Below are 17,657 nucleotides of genomic sequence, written 5' to 3' on the forward strand. Positions count from 1 at the left end.
AATATTCTGAATTTTTATGCAAAAAAATTTATTCAAAAATATGAATTCTACATATGAGTTTACTTTAAAGGAGGGATCAAAAGTGAAGATGAAAAATTTTTGGGGAACTAAAAGTTGAAGAAATTTTTTAGAAGGACTAAAACGAAAAGTGGAAGAGTGAATGAAATGTGGAAGGTGTGAAACCTTTTTAACAACGAATTTAGAAAACCAAATGAGAGATCGATTTCAGAACAGTTATTCAAAATAATTATGGAGAGTGAGAAGCAAGCATATGTGTCGTCAATTTAAGGTTGTTAGTCAAGTTTAGTTTCAACATTGGCGAGCTGTGGGACACCATAAGTTTAGGAGAAATGATATTCTACCAACCATTTTGTGACAACCTATGTGACAACTTTATCTCTCATACTCACATTATCTTTTTACTTTCTCTCTCTATTGTTTTGGTTTCCGTGTCACTATCTACTTTTCCTTTAAAAATTGGTGGTTGTCACAAAAGTTGTTGATTTTTGGTTGTTAGAATATCATTGCTCATAAGTTTAGTTTCAATCAATGATATGATACTATAATAAGATACTCTTACTACAAGACAATTCTATGATTAATCCATGTGGTCCCATTCAAAAAATAATGGAGGGTTGAGAAGCAAGTCGTTACACGTGAAATTCAAGTCGTTGTATCGTGTCTTGGATTATAATTCGTTAAAGGCAGGCTAATGTAGGGAGTGGATCCTCTCCAGTGGAGATACCTCCAGTTTTCTACAGTGTTTAACTATCCACCTTTGATTATACTCTCTCTCCTTTTTATTGTTACAAAAACACTCTCTCACCTATTTAATAGAGGGTTAATGGAGGGCTTAGATTACACATGAGAGAAAAAAACTGGAGACAATCTCCTCCCGCTAATGTATGAGTGCATTAGTGGTGAAAGTTCAATTTATAATATGTACCTACAAATACCTAGAATATAAATACTCAATTTACACTTTGAACCCTACAATTAGAAATAATTAAATTTAATAAATTGATATATCATAAAGATTAAATATGTAATTAGTTATCTTTTTATGAAGATTTAATTTATCGGTAAAAAAAAACTGAATTTATCGGTAAAAAAAAACTGATAGTTGGATAATATATTTATGCTTCTCCACATTTTAAAATGTGCGAGTCCTAACTAATAGACTACTTAACAAAAAAAACATGTAATAATATATATAAATTTAAAAATGTATATTATTATTATTATTATTATTATTATTATTATTATTATTATTATTATTATGATGGTTGTCTTACCTTCTTCGTTTTTTCCAAAAGTTTTTTTTTTTCTTTCAAATATTTAATCGGCAAGACTCACTCATACACTAATTGTATACAAGAGATAAATTCTATAGGTAGAAAACTCTGCATGAACCGAACCAAAATTGATCAACCCGGTAAACATGTGCACTCGCGGACAGGTTCACTGGTTTAACCATGGTCGGGTTCGGTGGAAAATATTGTTACCCGCGGTGTTCGATCCCATTCAGATTTTTCCCTTACTTCTCCAATTTGATATAAACATTTTCTTGATATACATTAGCCTTCTAAACTCATAAATTAACATTAGACACCAACTATTGTAATGAAACAGAAACTTGAAAAAAATAAATAGAAGCTAGAGTGGCTAACCTTTGAAACTCCTTTGAAGCTAGAGTGGCTTATATGCAAGCCAAGTTTTCTGCACCACTATCTGAAAAATTTGATGTGGTAAAAGCAATCTTGTCTTCACACAACATGAGTTCACACACGCACAAAAATTATCTATTGGAAAAGCTTTCCCCATCCCCCAACATGAGTTCACACACACACAAAAATTATTTTGTACCACCTGAAGGTGCACTTCAAAAACATGGGAGGTTTTTTAGTAGCAAAGCGATGTGAAAATTAGCATCCATGTCTATTGCTACTGCAGCCTTAACCATGTCAAAGAGTTCAATCAGACCAACTAAAAACTAAGAAATTAGAACACTCAACCGCCTTAGATATCTTTGAGCAAGAAATAATTGAGTCTTATGCTAAGATTGTGGTAAAATGCACAAATCAGAGTTTCTTTCTGGCAGCCAATCAACCATATATACTATCATTTTAGACTAAAGAAGTTTGCTAAACTAGATTGAAGACTGACCTATCCAATTTTGTTAAAAGACATTTAAATAGTACATGACATGGAAGAATTGTAACAGAACAAATTAGAATCTTTCACCACTTTTTCTATGGTAAGAATATCTAATCATTCAGCATTTAGAGCTTCAACCATGAAAATGCTCCAACCCAATTTCAACAAGCTTTATGTATTGATTTTCTTTCTATTAAATGAAATCTGCTATTTGCTGTTAACCACATTTTCTTATTCAATTCAATTTTTTTGATTTAGATTTTTATTTTAAATCACTTTTTCTATGAGGGAAAATCAACATTTATTTTCTCACCTGAGAATCCAAACACATATATATTAGATGAAGATGATGTTTCAATAATAATTCAAAACTGAGTACTAATTGAATTAGAGTCACGTGCCAAAAACTAGATATAACATGGAAGGTTTGTAACTTAAATTAACATCTTTATAGGATCACAAAAACTTAGTATGGATAAAATATAGAAACTTCAGCCAAAAAGGGAAAACAATTGTTACCTATACAAGGTATGCCGGCACCATAAGAATTGGTTTCATTGATTCATTCCACTCGGTTTTTCTTCTTTCTGTTCTGATTGAAATCATCGTTGGGTTCGTCTTCAGCAGAGAATCTCTTTACAGAGCATTCACTTTCATCGCCTCTACAAGCAACGGGATTCAAATCTTGTCCATCATATACCAGATAAATTGCCGTCTTTTTCACAATGAAGTTGTTCTCAAAAACAAAAACTACTTCCACGTTGTTACCGGGTTCTATACTTGATACTACCCTCTGACCCTCTTCATCTTCAAAGGAGACTAATGCCTCACTTTTATAGAGCTGAATGGTGGCCTTTGTGTAATTTTTCACTAACATGTTTTTAAGGCCACTTGATGATACGTTATGTGGAGTTGAAGTATAGACAATGCACATCATTGTCTTCAAGTTACGTCCTTCCACCAGAGGGACTTCAAAGGTTACAGAAGAACTTTCAGAATTAAAGGTTAACCAATTTGGATAACTATCACCGGGGAGGAAATAACCACCACTTTCATTGACATCCATATTCTGCGAATGTAAAGACAGGTTCAAAACTTATTTGACAAGTATATTAATATCATCTAGTCATTTATTCAACAATTGGAGATGTGATTTTTCTCGTAAAGGCAATTAACCATATTTTGACGTTACAAAGAAATCTCCATACCAACCAAAATAATAGTGAGGGAAGATAATGATAGTAACAATCAGTGAATTACAAGAAAAGACAATGTTCTTACTAATGGGTTAAAGGTTTTCAATGTTAATTTGAAAAAGGCATTTGCTCTTAATTTGAAAAACAAATGGAATCATTAGGTATGACAAAAATGATGTGCTATAAAAATATGACAATTGCAATTGTTATATAAATGTAAGAGGTAGAAGTTCAATGTGAAACCTGTAAAATGTTATCTTTCGGAATATTGGTGACTTGGCAATTCATTCCTATTTGAATAAACAGAGATTTCAGAGAAGTTTTTGATCCCGAAATGTGAACTTTACTGCAGAAAGAATAATTTGTATATATTTTTTCTATATTCTGTACTGACCACAACTTACACACATATATACAATATTAAAGTGAAAAGCATAATACTAAAATAATGCTAGTAGTGCAAGACATAATGCTGGATTTAATGCTAGTCCTGATATCATGGAGACATGCTTCTAACTACCCCTGATATCATGGAGATATGTTTCTAACTCCCTCCCTCAAACTGGTGGTGAGTGGATCACGCCAAGTTTGTCTCTGATTTGGCTGAAACGAGTATGGCTTAATGGCTTGGTGAGACAATCTGCAATTTGATCAGTTGTGGGAACATAAGCCACAACAACTTCATTTTGTAGTACTTGATCTCTGATATAATGAACATCAATTTCAATATGCTTAGAACGAGCATGCAGAACTGGATTAGAAGCCAGTGCCTTGGCACTTAAGTTATCACACCATAGTACGGGTTTCCTTAGCAATGGGAGTTTAAGCTCAGTAAGTAGTGAACGAATCCATGTTATCTCAGCAGCTAGGTCAGCTAGAGCTCTGTACTCTGACTCTGTACTTGATCTTGATACTACCTTTTGTTTTCTTGAGGACCAAGAGACAAGTGTTTCACCAAGGAACACACATTGACCAGCCATAGATTTTCTATCATCAACACTAGTGGCCCAATCTGCATCAGAGAAGCCTGTTATATCCAAGTCAGTGGATGGTTTGATGTGCAAGCAATGATTGATGGTGCCTTGGAGATATCTCAAGATTCTTTTTATGCCTTGCCAATGGTCAGTGGTGGGTGAACTCATGTATTGACTGAGTTTATTTACTGAAAAAGCTATGTCAGGTCTTGTGTGAGTGAGGTATTGTAGTCCTCCTATGGCTTGTCTGAACACAGTTGGATCTTTTAATTTCTCCCCCTCAACTGTGAATTGCCTACCTGTTATCATAGGTGTTGGACATGGTGAGGAATTATCCATCTTAAATTTCTTCAGCAGGTCACCTATATATTTGGATTGTTTGAGGTACATTCCACTTGAATCTCTTTGCACTTCTATGCCTAGAAAATAGTGTAATTGACCCAAATCCTTCAGAGAGAAGACATCATTGAGTTGTTTGATGAAAGCTTGAAGGAACCTATTATTGTTGCCTGTGATGATTATGTCATCCACATATATAAGGAGAAAGGTGATATGATCTTTACCTTTTAGAAGAAAGAGAGAAGAATCACTCTTTGTGTTTTGAAAGCCCCAGTTTAGCAATGCAGTTTTCAGACTATCAAACCAAGCTCTTGGTGCCTGCTTCAATCCATAAATTGCTTTAGATAGTTTGCATATGTGATTGGGCATGGTTGAATCAACAAATCCTTCTGGTTGATGCATGTATACTGTTTCTCGAAGATATCCATTTAGGAATGCATTGTTGATGTCTAGTTGTCTGACTTCCCAATTGAGGTGCACTGCAATTGAAAGGATAATTCTAACTGTGCTAGCTTTGACTACAGGACTAAATGTTTCTTCATAGTCAATTCCAGTTGTTTGTTGAAACCCTTTTGCAACTAGTCTAGCTTTCCTCCTTTCTATGGAGCCATCTGACTTGTATTTGGTTTTGAAAACCCATTTTGAGTCAACTATGTTTTCTTGATCTTGGTAGGGGACTAGTATCCATGTTTTATTGGACATGAGGGCTTGGAATTCCTTTTGCATTGCTTCTTTCCATAAAGGTCTTGTGAGAGCTTCCTTGGCATTTGCAGGTTCCATTGTGTCTTTGTGGGTCTCAATTAGTCCAACATAAGGTATCTTTGGTTTGTGAATGCCTGACTTACTCCTGGTATGAATTGTGTTTCCTGTATTTGTGTTCAGACTTGATTCATTCACATATTGTTGAGCTATGTCTGGTGACTCTTCATGAGTTGTGTCAGCTTCTGATGAACTATTATTTGTCTGTTCAGTGTTGCTGTTCACATCTTGAAAATGCTCAGTTTGAAGTGGTTCATTTTGTGCTTCTTCTGAATTCATCTCAACTGGAATTTCTTCTTCAGTCATTTGTGTGCTTTCATCATTGTTGGAATTACCTGCACTACACAAAGGAAAAGAAGTAGATGGATTGTTAATTGTTGTTTTTAAAGGACATCTTGTATTGAGAAACCCATCTTGGAATGGAAAGTGATCTTCATTGAAGATGACATGTCTGGATATGAAAATCCTTCCATGAGAGTTGAGACATTTGTACCCTTTGTGAGAGTTGCTATAGCCTAAGAAGACACACCTAGTTGTGTGGAATTGTAGCTTATGTTGGTTATAAGGTTTGAGGCAAGGGTAACAAGCACAACCAAAAGGTTTTAGAAGTTTATAGTCAGGATCTTTATGAAGCATGAGTGAATAGGGACTCTCATTTTGAGTAACTTGTGATGGCAATCTGTTTATGAGATATACTGCAGTAGAGAAGGCTTCCCACCAATAATGTAAGGGCATTTTCGCTTGTGCAAGCAAGGTTAACCCAAACTCAGCTATGTGTCTGTGTTTTCTCTCAGCTCTTCCATTTTGTTGAGAGGTATATGGACATGACATTCTAAACTGTATGCCAGCTTCTATTGCAAGTTTTTGCACAGGTTTGTATTCACCACCACCATCACACTAAATTACTTTGATTTTTTTTATTAAATTGATTTTCGGTCAAGTTTTTAAATTGAGTGAAAGCTTGCACAGTCTCAGATTTTTGTTTCAAGGGATAAATCCAAGTGAACCTACTAAAGTCATCAACAAAGTGCACATAATATTTAAAACCAGAGGATGACATTATTGGTGCAGGGCCCCATACATCAGTGTGAACTAACTCAAGTGGTTCCTGAGCATGAGAGGAAGAAGACTTAAAAGGTAAAAGATGCATTTTACCATATTGGCATGCCTCACAAAAACTGAAATGATCACTAGGTGGTACTTTGACATTATAATTTCTTAAGACTTTATGTAATATTTTATTGTTTGGGTGACCAAGTCGCCTATGCCAGCTCTCCTTGACAGATACATATGCACTTGGGTTCCTTATGATTCCTGAGAGCTGGTACAATCCATCTTTAAGTACCCCTTTTAGTATTGCCTTCCCTGTTAACTTGTCCTTCACAAAGCAACAGTGTTTATCAAACTCAACAAGTATGTTATTGTCAGCAGCTAGTTTAGATACACTTAGTAGGTTTTTGGTGATATTAGGCACATATAAGATATCATGCATGTTAAGGGATTTAAGTTTAGATGAGCCTGTGGCTACAATTTCCAACTTCTCACCATTTCCAACAATTAGAGAATTCTTACCACAATGTTCTGATAGATCTTGAAATTTGTCATTTTGGTGTGTCACATGGTTGCTTGCACCGCTATCAAAGTACCAATCATAATCTTGATCAGCTCCTTGTGATGCTAGGAATGCATTGTGTGCTGCTAGTTTGTCATCATCTGCTGAGTGGTTTGGCCTTGAGTAGGTTTTGTCAAACCTATAAAAACACTGCACTGCTGTATGACCAGTCTTTGAGCATACCTGGCAGGTTACTTTAGAGGACCTGCCTCTACCTCTGCCTCCTCTCCAGCCCCTTGAGTTGGAGCCTCTCCAGTTTCCATTTGAGCCAAACTTGTTGCTTCTCCAATTTCCTTTGTAGTCAGTTTTGTTGGCTATATTTGTTGAGGCGTTAAGGTTTAGATTATTGAAGTTATTGAGTTGTTCAATTCTACTCTCAAAACTCAACAATTGAGATTGTAAATCAATCCAACTGACATTGATTTGATCAGAGAATTTAACAACCATAGGGTTGTATTCAGAATCCAATCCATTCAGAGTTTGAATGATTAGATCTGAGTTGGGGATAGGATTCCCTGCTAGTTTGAGTTTATCAGCAAGATTCTTCATTTTGGTCAAATAATCTAGCATTTTCATTTCACCTTTCCTGGTGCTATGAAATTCGGACTTCAGGTAGGTGATTCTGGACCTTGTATGTGCTCCAGCTAGACTTTGGGCCTCCTCCCAAAGTTGCTTTGAGTTCTCACAATGCAAGAATTGTGTTGCAATGTCTGCAGTCATGGAGTTCTTTAACCAACCAAGGAGTTGTTGGTCATAAGTTTGCCAATCTTCAAATGCAGGGTTCAGCTTCTTGGTTGAATCGGTATTAGTGATGAATTGCTCAGGACACTCCTTTGTCCCTAGCATGTATCCATCAAGCCTGCATCCTCTAACGATAGGCAAGACTAAAGATTGCCATAAGAGATAATTATCTCTGTCCAGCTTGACAGAAATAGTTGATGGAAGATCATTTTTGTTATTTGCACTTGCAGCAGATGCCATGATTTTTATTTGGATCAAGAGCCTTTTGGCAATAGTGCTCTGATGCCAAGAAAGAATAATTTGTATATATTTTTTCTATATTCTGTACTGACCACAACTTACACACATATATACAATATTAAAGTGAAAAGCATAATACTAAAATAATGCTAGTAGTGCAAGACATAATGCTGGATTTAATGCTAGTCCTGATATCATGGAGACATGTTTCTAACTACCCCTGATATCATGGAGATATGTTTCTAACTACTGCAACCTTGAAAAGTAGAGGATGATTCTAATTCTTTAGAATTTGTAGCATATAAAGAATCCAAAATTCTTTCTGTGTCTTGAGAAAGTTGAAGTTCTGAGCCACACTCAACCCAAAGACATCGAAGCCATGGAAGGTACTTGGACATAGATGATAGGTCATGGAAACCACTATTTGGAGCATCTAAAGGAACAAGAGATGTTTGAAATTGGGATGAGAGATTATTTGTCGGTGACATCCAAGACCAAATGATCGCTGGAAACACGTCATGTGAGAATCCTTCATAACCACACAAGGAAATATATGCAATGCTTTTGGATCTTACTACTGAAAACGGCACTCTTGTTATTGCAGTGTTATTTGCAATCAATGTGGTTAACGATTCCATTTGTTCCAAATCTTCTTCCAATTTGTCAATCATTAAACACCCAGAAAGAATAAGAGTGTTTAATGATTTCAACTTATAGATACTTCTTGGAAGGCTTTGAAGCTTAATACAATCTTCCAAATTTATCAGAAATATTTTATTGAGATCTCCAATATTGTGAGAAACTTCAGACAACTTTGGACAATCTGCGAGTATTAACTGTTCAAGATTAGGCATGTTTGAAAAGTCTGGGCTCTTTGTCAGATAATGAGAATGACTAAGATTGAGAATTTTCAGCTTCTCCAACCTCTGCAAGAACAGAAATGTTATAAAGAGAACTTGTGAATACAAAATAAATGCAAGAAATTACAATGTATCGGTAGCCTTGATAATGGAAATTAAACTATTTACTTTATCCCAACATCATTGTTCTTAATCCCAATATACATTTGTTTGGTATTACGTTTGCAAAAAATTGAAACAAGGCTTCATTTTTGTATATAAAGTTTGCAGAAATTAATAATAGCCATCTCTGAGCATTCTGCAAGAGTTCAAAAAATTTACATGATATGTTAGTTTGAAATTTAAATTTAAAATCTATTTAACCAAATATTGAAGATTGGAATCCATTAGAGCTGTCAAAACGGGCTACCCGGCCCGTTTAGGCCCGGCCCGAACGGGTTGCGGGCTTTTTAGGGCCGGGCTAAAAAACCCGGTTTAAATATGGGCTGAAATAACAGAGCCCGAGCCCGGCCCTATACGGGCTCCCGGGCTAACGGGCCAGCCCGCGTGTAATTTTTTTTATTTTAATCCTTGCACAATCTATGATGTTTGAAGTAGATTAGTCTAATAAAAATATATACTAGTGACAGTAAGCAATAGTTCAATTGTTGATACTCCAGTGTAAATTGTTTGGTGTTTTTCTATGAAAAATCATAACTAAAGATAACTCACAGTGCGGTTCACGCCTGAATCGGGACGAAGTTCAGATATTGCAGTGACAAATTCTTTCACATATTTAGTAGTAAACAAGTTCTTGATGTGCAATAAATACTTTATATAAATATTCTCAGCACTAAAATGATTTACCGTAGCATACTATGAAATTATTAATACTTCCCAAGTTTGAAATAAGTGGAAAAGTGTTAAAGAAAATTCAATGAATGGGAATTCAGTAAATGTCTTTTGTAGCAATAAAATTCATTTCAAACATCATATATTCAATGTTGCAGCTGGAGTGGCACGTTACATCTTTGAAGTAGACTCTAATCTAATAAAAAAGTCTTCGCATGTTTCAGTGCAGCCTTGAGCAGAAGAGAGACAAAATTACAGTTCTCACTTCTCAGTAACTACTTAAAATTTGCCCATATGCATAAGTTTCTTGATTTAAAAAACTTCATGATTCTTTAATCACGAGAAAATCTTTATAAGTTCATAAATACATGAAAAAGGTTAAACAAGAAAGCATAAATTGGGTCATACACATCACGCATAAGAGAGCTGAATTTTTTTTTACGCGGGCTGCCGGGCTACCCGAAGCCCGTACGGGTAAGCCCGAACGGGTTACGGGCTTTTACGGGCCGGGCTAAAAAGCCCTACAAAAATTCGGGCTGCAATTTTTAGGCCCAAGCCCTACGTTTTATTCGGGCTTTCGGGCCGGCCCATACGGCCTGGCCCATTTTGACAGCTCTAGAATCCATGATTTCCCTTCTTTTAACTACATCAAAGACTTTGAACAAGATTTAGGTGGTAATTAATACCTGGGGCTCTTCCCACACGTGTTTGACATTGCTGTTTACTAATTCAATGGAAACTAAATTTTCTTGATAAAAACTCGAAGGAATGCATTTCAAAGGAAATCCATTCCAAGAAAGCCATATCAGATTTCTTGAAAGATATTCAAAGTCCCCATCAAGTTGTACACCAGCAAGCTGAAGCAGTCTGAGTTTTTTCATCTCCTTGAATGCTTTGGTATTAAAGCATTTTCCATTTGCTGTTGACAATTTCAAAGCTAATCCCTCAACAGCTTTTGTTCCCTGTGAAATATGATGGGAAAAAAAAATTAAAATATGCACTAATTTTCATTAAAGATACAAGAGATTTAGAAAAAAAATGTCATTAAATTGATCATGTCACTAGAGGCTGGGAAGCATAAAACAATTCATAGCAAACTTATTTTCAAATCTCAATTGACAAAACATATAAATGTTATAATAAACACAAATATTATTTTTTACTTTGCTAAGCTTTAGATATTATAAAACTAGAACAAAAATAAGTATATGAATTCTTACGGTTTGCTCTGATAATACGTCAAGCACATCCTTATTAAACCACAACCTGCTACGCTTCTCAGGCTCCTTTGGTGAATTCTCGCGAATGATTTCTCTTCCCATATCTCGTACTAAATCATGCATTGCAAGTCTGTTCCTATCATCAACAGTCACAAGACTTCGCTCAACAAGGACACTTACTCCAATTTCTGCAAATAGTTCGCTACCATTTAATATATGTATAACATCATTCTTGTCCATGCCAATAAAGAAACAAGCTATGTCTAGGAATATATCTTTCTCGGTGTCATCACTTAGAGCATCATAACTTATTCTTAATTTCTTTTGTACTTGATCATTAGGAATTCTTTTGAGTTTTTCTAATGCACACTTCCACTCTTCTATCCCCATATCAAACAAATATGATCCAAGGACTTCCAGAGCTAGTGGCAATCCCCCAGAATACTCAACTACTTTTTTTGAAATTTCTGCAAAATCTTCTATTGGACTCGCTTGCTTGAATGCATGCAAACTAAAGAGCTCCATTGATTCGCTTTCATCCATTATTTTCATTTTGTAAACTTGGTCAACTCTATTACCTCTTAGTATTTTCATATTTCTAGTTGTGATGATTATTCTGCTCCCTGGACCAAGCCATATACTCCTTCCACACAAAGCATTCAGTTGGTCAAATGTATTCACATCATCAAGTACTATAAGCGCGCACTCTTCTATGCAAGAGTCTATCCTTCAGTATACTTTTCCCTGACTCAATGTTTTGTATCTTAGTTTTCCTTTCTCTACAAATATCAAAGAGAATTTGTTTTTGTAAAGAAATTGGTCCAACATTTTGCTCCCAAACTTCCCTAACATTTTCAAGGAAGCTCCTACCCTCAAAATTGCGACCAATTTCATTATAAATGGCTTTGGCTAAGGTGGTTTTACCAATACCTCCCATACCCCAGATCCCTAGTAGCAGAACATCATTTGATCGCTGAATGTCTAGGATTTGAATCACATCTCATACTCGCGATTCGAGTCCCACTGGATTATCAGCAATGAACAAGTCTGCCTTGTCAAGCAAACGTGTAACATTTTCCACAATGTCCTTGATTGCCTCACTTTCATTCCTAGAAAAATTGGTCCAAAGAAAAGTTGAAGATACAAATACAATTAAAAAGGAACAGAGGAGTGTTTCTGAACATTAAAAACATAAAATAAGAAATCTTGTTTAAACATTAAAATATAATTTGCATTAGTTACACTATTTTAATTTATGTAAGTTATTAATTATTTGCACTCTTTGAATAGAAAGTAATTAAACTTTATGTTAAATGAAATGATCTATCAACAAAAGGCTAAGCAACTCCATCCTGGTATCCATCGAAAGGGGACCCATTGTAATTAGGAGTTTGGTTGGAATCTAATTTGAATAATCTGATCATTCTTTGCTAAAGCTAGTTAACCGCTTGGTTTAAGCAAGTCCAATTTTTTGTGTTTTGGTCAAGAAAGCAAGTCCAACTTAGTCAAATTACCTGAAATTTAGAACTACACATCCTGCAAGGCCAGCTGCCTCTTTAAGCGCCTGTCTCCATATCCGCTCCGATTTCAGCTGCTTATCTTCCTCCAAAAGACTTTGAAAGCGCTCCAATTTCAGCTGCTTATCTTCCTCCTTCACCTTTGAAATCCTATTCAAGAGACTTTGAAATGATTTTCCAAACATACCAGTTTGCTGACGTACTTCAGATGGATCTACATCATAAAACACTGGCAAAACTACCTGCCCTATGGTTTTACGGCACTCCATTATTTTCATCAACTCGTTTAGACACCATCGTGAATCTGCATAATTTCTTGAAAAAACAATCACAGAGATTTGAGACTTCTCAATTGTTTGTAGAAGTGATGTTGAAATGTGATCTCCTCTTTGAAGCGAATCGTCATCCCTAAAAACTTTAATTCCAGCATTTTGAAGAGAAGCATAGAGATGTGAAGTGAAGGAAGAACGAGTATCTTCTCCTCTAAAACTTAAGAACACGTCATGAACTCTTACTGGTTGTGGCCTATTACGCTGTGACGGAGACACTGATAAAAAAGAGAGAAAATCAATAAAAATGCGAGGGTTCAAACTAAATTATATTAATGTAATATAAGTAAAAGAGAATAGTGTATTCACCTCCCTCCTGGGCTAGCCATGGCCATTTAATGGTAGGCTTAGGTTTTTGACTAAAAAAAATGGCAGGCTTAGGCTTAGTCTTGCGTGATGTGGGAAGCGTTAAATTCTTCAACCTTGGTGTAAGGCTACGTGGTGAACACAGTGAAGAGGAAACCACCTTACTACAATCACTCTCGCCAGTCAAATGATCCACCGCAAACACCTGCTCTCCGGGTGTAGAAACAGAGGTCTCTGAAATATATTCACCGTCTGTCACCGGCGGTGGTGATGGGGAACGTTTAAAGTTATATGATAAAGATGAGGAAGGCTTTTTGTTCTCCATTTTTTTGGATCTGAAAATGGCGGAAAAGTATGAATGAAATGGTGAAAGTGAGACCTTTCTAACAACAGATAACCAAAACGTGATCCATGAACATTTAAAAACTATGGAGACCTATCCAAAACGTTTTGAATGATACAATTAATGATACAAAATAGACATCATAATCTCCACTCTAAACTATCTAGTTCCACTTGCATTAATGTGAATTCCACTTGCATCTTTTAAGAATAATGTTTGTTATCAAAATTATTACACCATTGCAAGCTATCTTGTCTATCATCATTTAGTTCATTTATGTAATTATCTTAATATTTGTTGCTGCTCTATTTTGATAAAGTGAATTAATGAGCCTGAAGCGTTAGTAAGTTTGGCTACTGATTCAGGACTTCATCCATTGGTTCCTTATTTCACATGCTTTGTAGCTGATGAGGTAACAAGATGTCTTTTTCTTGAATTGGTGGATAAGAATGAAATGTCGTACATAAGGTCGTAAAATGAAAACATGAATGCTTGTAGAGTTCAATGTATTAAAAGTAACTCTTAATTCCCTAAAAAGAACTATCTTTAATTGTTTTCCTTTAATATCTTTTGATTTAAGGATAAGAAGGGAGTATTTGCTCATAACCGTAAAGAAAATTCAGATTTTTTTTTTTTGAAAAAAAAATAGAAAAATAAATTACCACATGTGACATGGCATCACATGCCTGATGCGTGGCAGTACCACACAGACAGCCAGTGCATGTAGACAATCAAATGCCCACGTGTGACGTGGCATCACACGTCAGACATGTGGCAGTACCACGTAGACAATCAGTGTCATGTAGACAGACAAATGTCACGTCATATTGACTAACAGAAGAATTTGACGGAGGTGGTAAATTGACATGTTATTAAAATTTTGTTAATGTCAGAGATAACTGACGAAACTTACAATTTCAAAGTTAATTGTCTATTTACTCTCTTTTTAGATTAGTGGTTTGAGATGGAATGGAATGAGATGGAATATAATGATATTCCATATGGGATGGAACATGATGGGATCTATACCATTCCATTCCATCCTCTCCTCTTATTTTTCTTCCCCCTAATTTGGGAAGTATATGATGGAATAACTCATTGTAATTAGTTTATTACTAATATATCCTTTCTATTGTTCACTGATCTTGCATATATGTATTTCAAGCTCGTTGTTCTCCGTTGATCTGCAAATAACCCACTCTTCCACATTGTCTTGCTGCACTTGCACAACACACCCTTATATCATTTTTTTTTTTTTTTGACAAAACACCCTTATATCATTTATTTACCTTTTAAAATGAACGGCACATTCCTTCAAAAAAAATGAACGGCACATGATTTTTATGAAAATATTAAGGGAATTTTATTTAATTACACTAAACCTGCATAAAAACAAAGGATTTTTCAACTCCTACTTTTTCGTTTATGAAAATTCTTTCCACGTAAATTGATAGAGATAAGAATACAAGTTATTAGTTTTTTTTTTTTTTTTGGTTACAATACAAGTTATTAGTTGATTTTATAATGAAGCAAGTTAAATTATTTTTTAGGGTTAATTATGTTTCTAGTCCCTATAAAATAGCGACCTTGTAAGTTTAGTCCCTACTTAATTTTAATAGCATTTTTAGTCCCTAATTTTGTTTTTCTGCACTGAGTATTAGTCCCTACTCAATTCAAATTTGTTTAATTTATGCTTAAACTCTTAAATTTTTGAACAATTTTTTGCAGACATGTTTAGAACATTACTAAAAGTTCGTCCGCAAAAAATTATCGCAAAATTTGATTTCTACATCCAGATTTTATTACTTTTTATCTTTAACTTTTGTCGTTTTAAAAAATTCATATTTAATTCATTTCATGTCAGAAAATTCTAAATTTTAGTAAACGAACCTTTCATAGTGTTCTAATCTTGTCTCAAAAAAATCATTCAAAAATTTAAGAGTTTAAGGATAATTAATCAAACTTTGTTTTAGCAGGGACTAAAATTATAAGTAATTTTTTTTATAGGGACTAAAAATGCTATTAAAATTAAGTAGGGACTAAACTTACAAGGTCACTATTTTATAAGGACTAGAAACATAATTAACCCTATTTTTTATTGATAAACTATTTATGTAATATTAATGTTTTTGATGTCGTAAAATAAGGGTAAAATAAAGAATATATGATTTAATAACTGAAAGGAGAAAAAAATTAATATAAGGTAAAAAATAATTATTTTAATAAAAGATTATATGCTTTAATACTAAATAACATTGTTTTTTAAACAGGGGCAAAAATGGAATAAAAAAGTTATAACCCATTCCATTCCGTTCACTTTCCAAACAATGGAAGTAATTTGTTCCGTTCCGTCCTATGATACCCAAACAATGGAATGAAATCAATTCCGCTCTGTTCCATTCCGCTTCGCTCCGCTCCAATATGTTCCGTCAATCCAAACTGAGCTAATATTTGTCAATCCATAAAGGTAAACTTGAGGTTGGAGCTCTTTGCTACTCCTCTTATGGGAAGTAAAAAAAAGCAAGAAAGAAGAAAAAAAAACCTGAACTAAGCTTCCTTGGAACTGCAGGCAACGGCGATCTTCTCTCTACGATGGCGAAGGTCTGTGAGTGTTTGATGAATGAATATGTATCTTTTTCTTGATTCCGGATGAAATTAAACCTTCCTCTTACTCTGATAATATCGTTGTCATCATGAAATTGTGAAGGTCAAATAATAATTGTAAGAAAAGAAACGATGCAAAAATTCACATGCATGAATTGATGAGATAAAATGGAGAAAATGGTGTGTCCAAAACCTTTTTAATAGACAAGTGTAGTCAACGTATAGATAATAGACATCTCAATCCACATAGTGTCCACAAAGGCAAACGTGGGTTGATAGTGTTGCAAATGTTTTTTTATTGTTAGTTATTATGACTCACGAGCACTGACCGCGCATTGCGTTAAATATATAAAAAAAAAAGTGTTTTTTTTTAATAAAAATAAATAATATCATTTGATAGAGTACATCCATACAATGTAAATTCGCTAAAAATAAAAAGATGAATCTGCGAACATACTCACAACATTCATGTTAATAACATAAAACAACAAAGTACAAAAGCATACACATATGACTATATTCAAGTCTCCGCAATACTCATGACTACGGATTTTCAATGTTGACGACGCTAAATTCAATGATTGGATCTGCACTGCATTGAAGCTGATCTGACAATCTGAACCGAACAAATATCTGAAAGAAACAAGAAATACAAACAACGTCGCACAAAGACGGCGAACAAAACAACGTAACATAAAGAAAAAAACATGTGTTAAAAATCATAAGTTTTCATAAGTTTGTAGACCTTCATATTGATTACTAACAAAAATAGGCTTATATATATGTATAGGAATAAAAACATGCACGTATGTAAATTAGAACAACAGTAGGGATGAGGATTCAACTCCAGATATCATATTTTTTTCATCTTTAAAATATAAATTTTTAATTACTATATCATTTGACAAATTTTTTACAACAAAATACATTCTCATATGAGTTTTTTTTAGAGATCTCCTAATATTTTTATATAAGTAAAACTATGGACACATATAAATTATAGAAAATATGTCCTCGTTACAATACAACAATATAAATATAGACATCCTTCCTTCAAAAAAATTAAAAATATACAGACATCCTTTAAAGAAAAAATATAGAATGACTTTAGACCTATCCCGCTGGTTGATAATATGTAAAAATTTTGGCAAAATTCCTCGCTAATAGGTTGAGGTGGGTGATTAGTAGTGTGATATCATAAACTTAATAAGCTTTTGTTAAGAATAGACCAAATTTTGGATGGAATCTTGATAGCTAATGAGGTGGTGGATGAGGCACGTAAGCGTAAGAAGAAACTATTGTTGTTTAAAGTAGATTTTAAAAAGGCTTATGATTCAGTGGATTAGGGCTATTTGGAAGATGTTATGTGCAAGATGCGGTTTCCGATCCTTTGGAGGAAGTGGATTAAGGAGTGTCTCAGTTCCGCAACGGCTTCAAATCTTGTTAATGGGAGCCCCACGGAAGAGTTCAACATAGAGAGGGGGTTGCAGCAGTGTAACCCTTTGTTGTCTTTCTTGTTTTGTTAGCGACTGAAGGCTTACATGTGATGATGAATTCTATGGTGGAAGAAAATGTCTTATTTGGGTATAAAATAGGTAATTATGATTCTTTATCTATCTCTCAATTGCA

At 34.5% G+C, this 17,657-nt stretch overlaps 1 pseudogene across 1 annotated transcript; it reads right to left on the reverse strand.

Annotated features, from left to right (window-relative positions):
- Positions 1-1,917: 1,917 nt before the first annotated feature.
- On the reverse strand, positions 1,918-16,220 carry LOC146912740 (disease resistance protein RPV1-like; annotated as a pseudogene). The gene is made up of 9 exons (XR_015016867.1): positions 15,967-16,220; positions 13,085-13,416; positions 12,444-12,993; positions 10,930-12,038; positions 10,396-10,671; positions 8,234-8,944; positions 6,771-6,772; positions 3,597-3,699; positions 1,918-3,226 (listed from the first exon to the last, which is right to left on the reverse strand). The product of XR_015016867.1 is annotated as a disease resistance protein RPV1-like (transcript).
- Between the last annotated feature and the right edge of the window lie 1,437 nt (positions 16,221-17,657).

Source organism: Medicago sativa, chromosome 6, assembly GCF_051527215.1.
Source record: "Medicago sativa cultivar Bolivia chromosome 6, Bolivia_mono, whole genome shotgun sequence".
Classification (NCBI taxonomy): domain Eukaryota; kingdom Viridiplantae; phylum Streptophyta; class Magnoliopsida; order Fabales; family Fabaceae; genus Medicago; species Medicago sativa.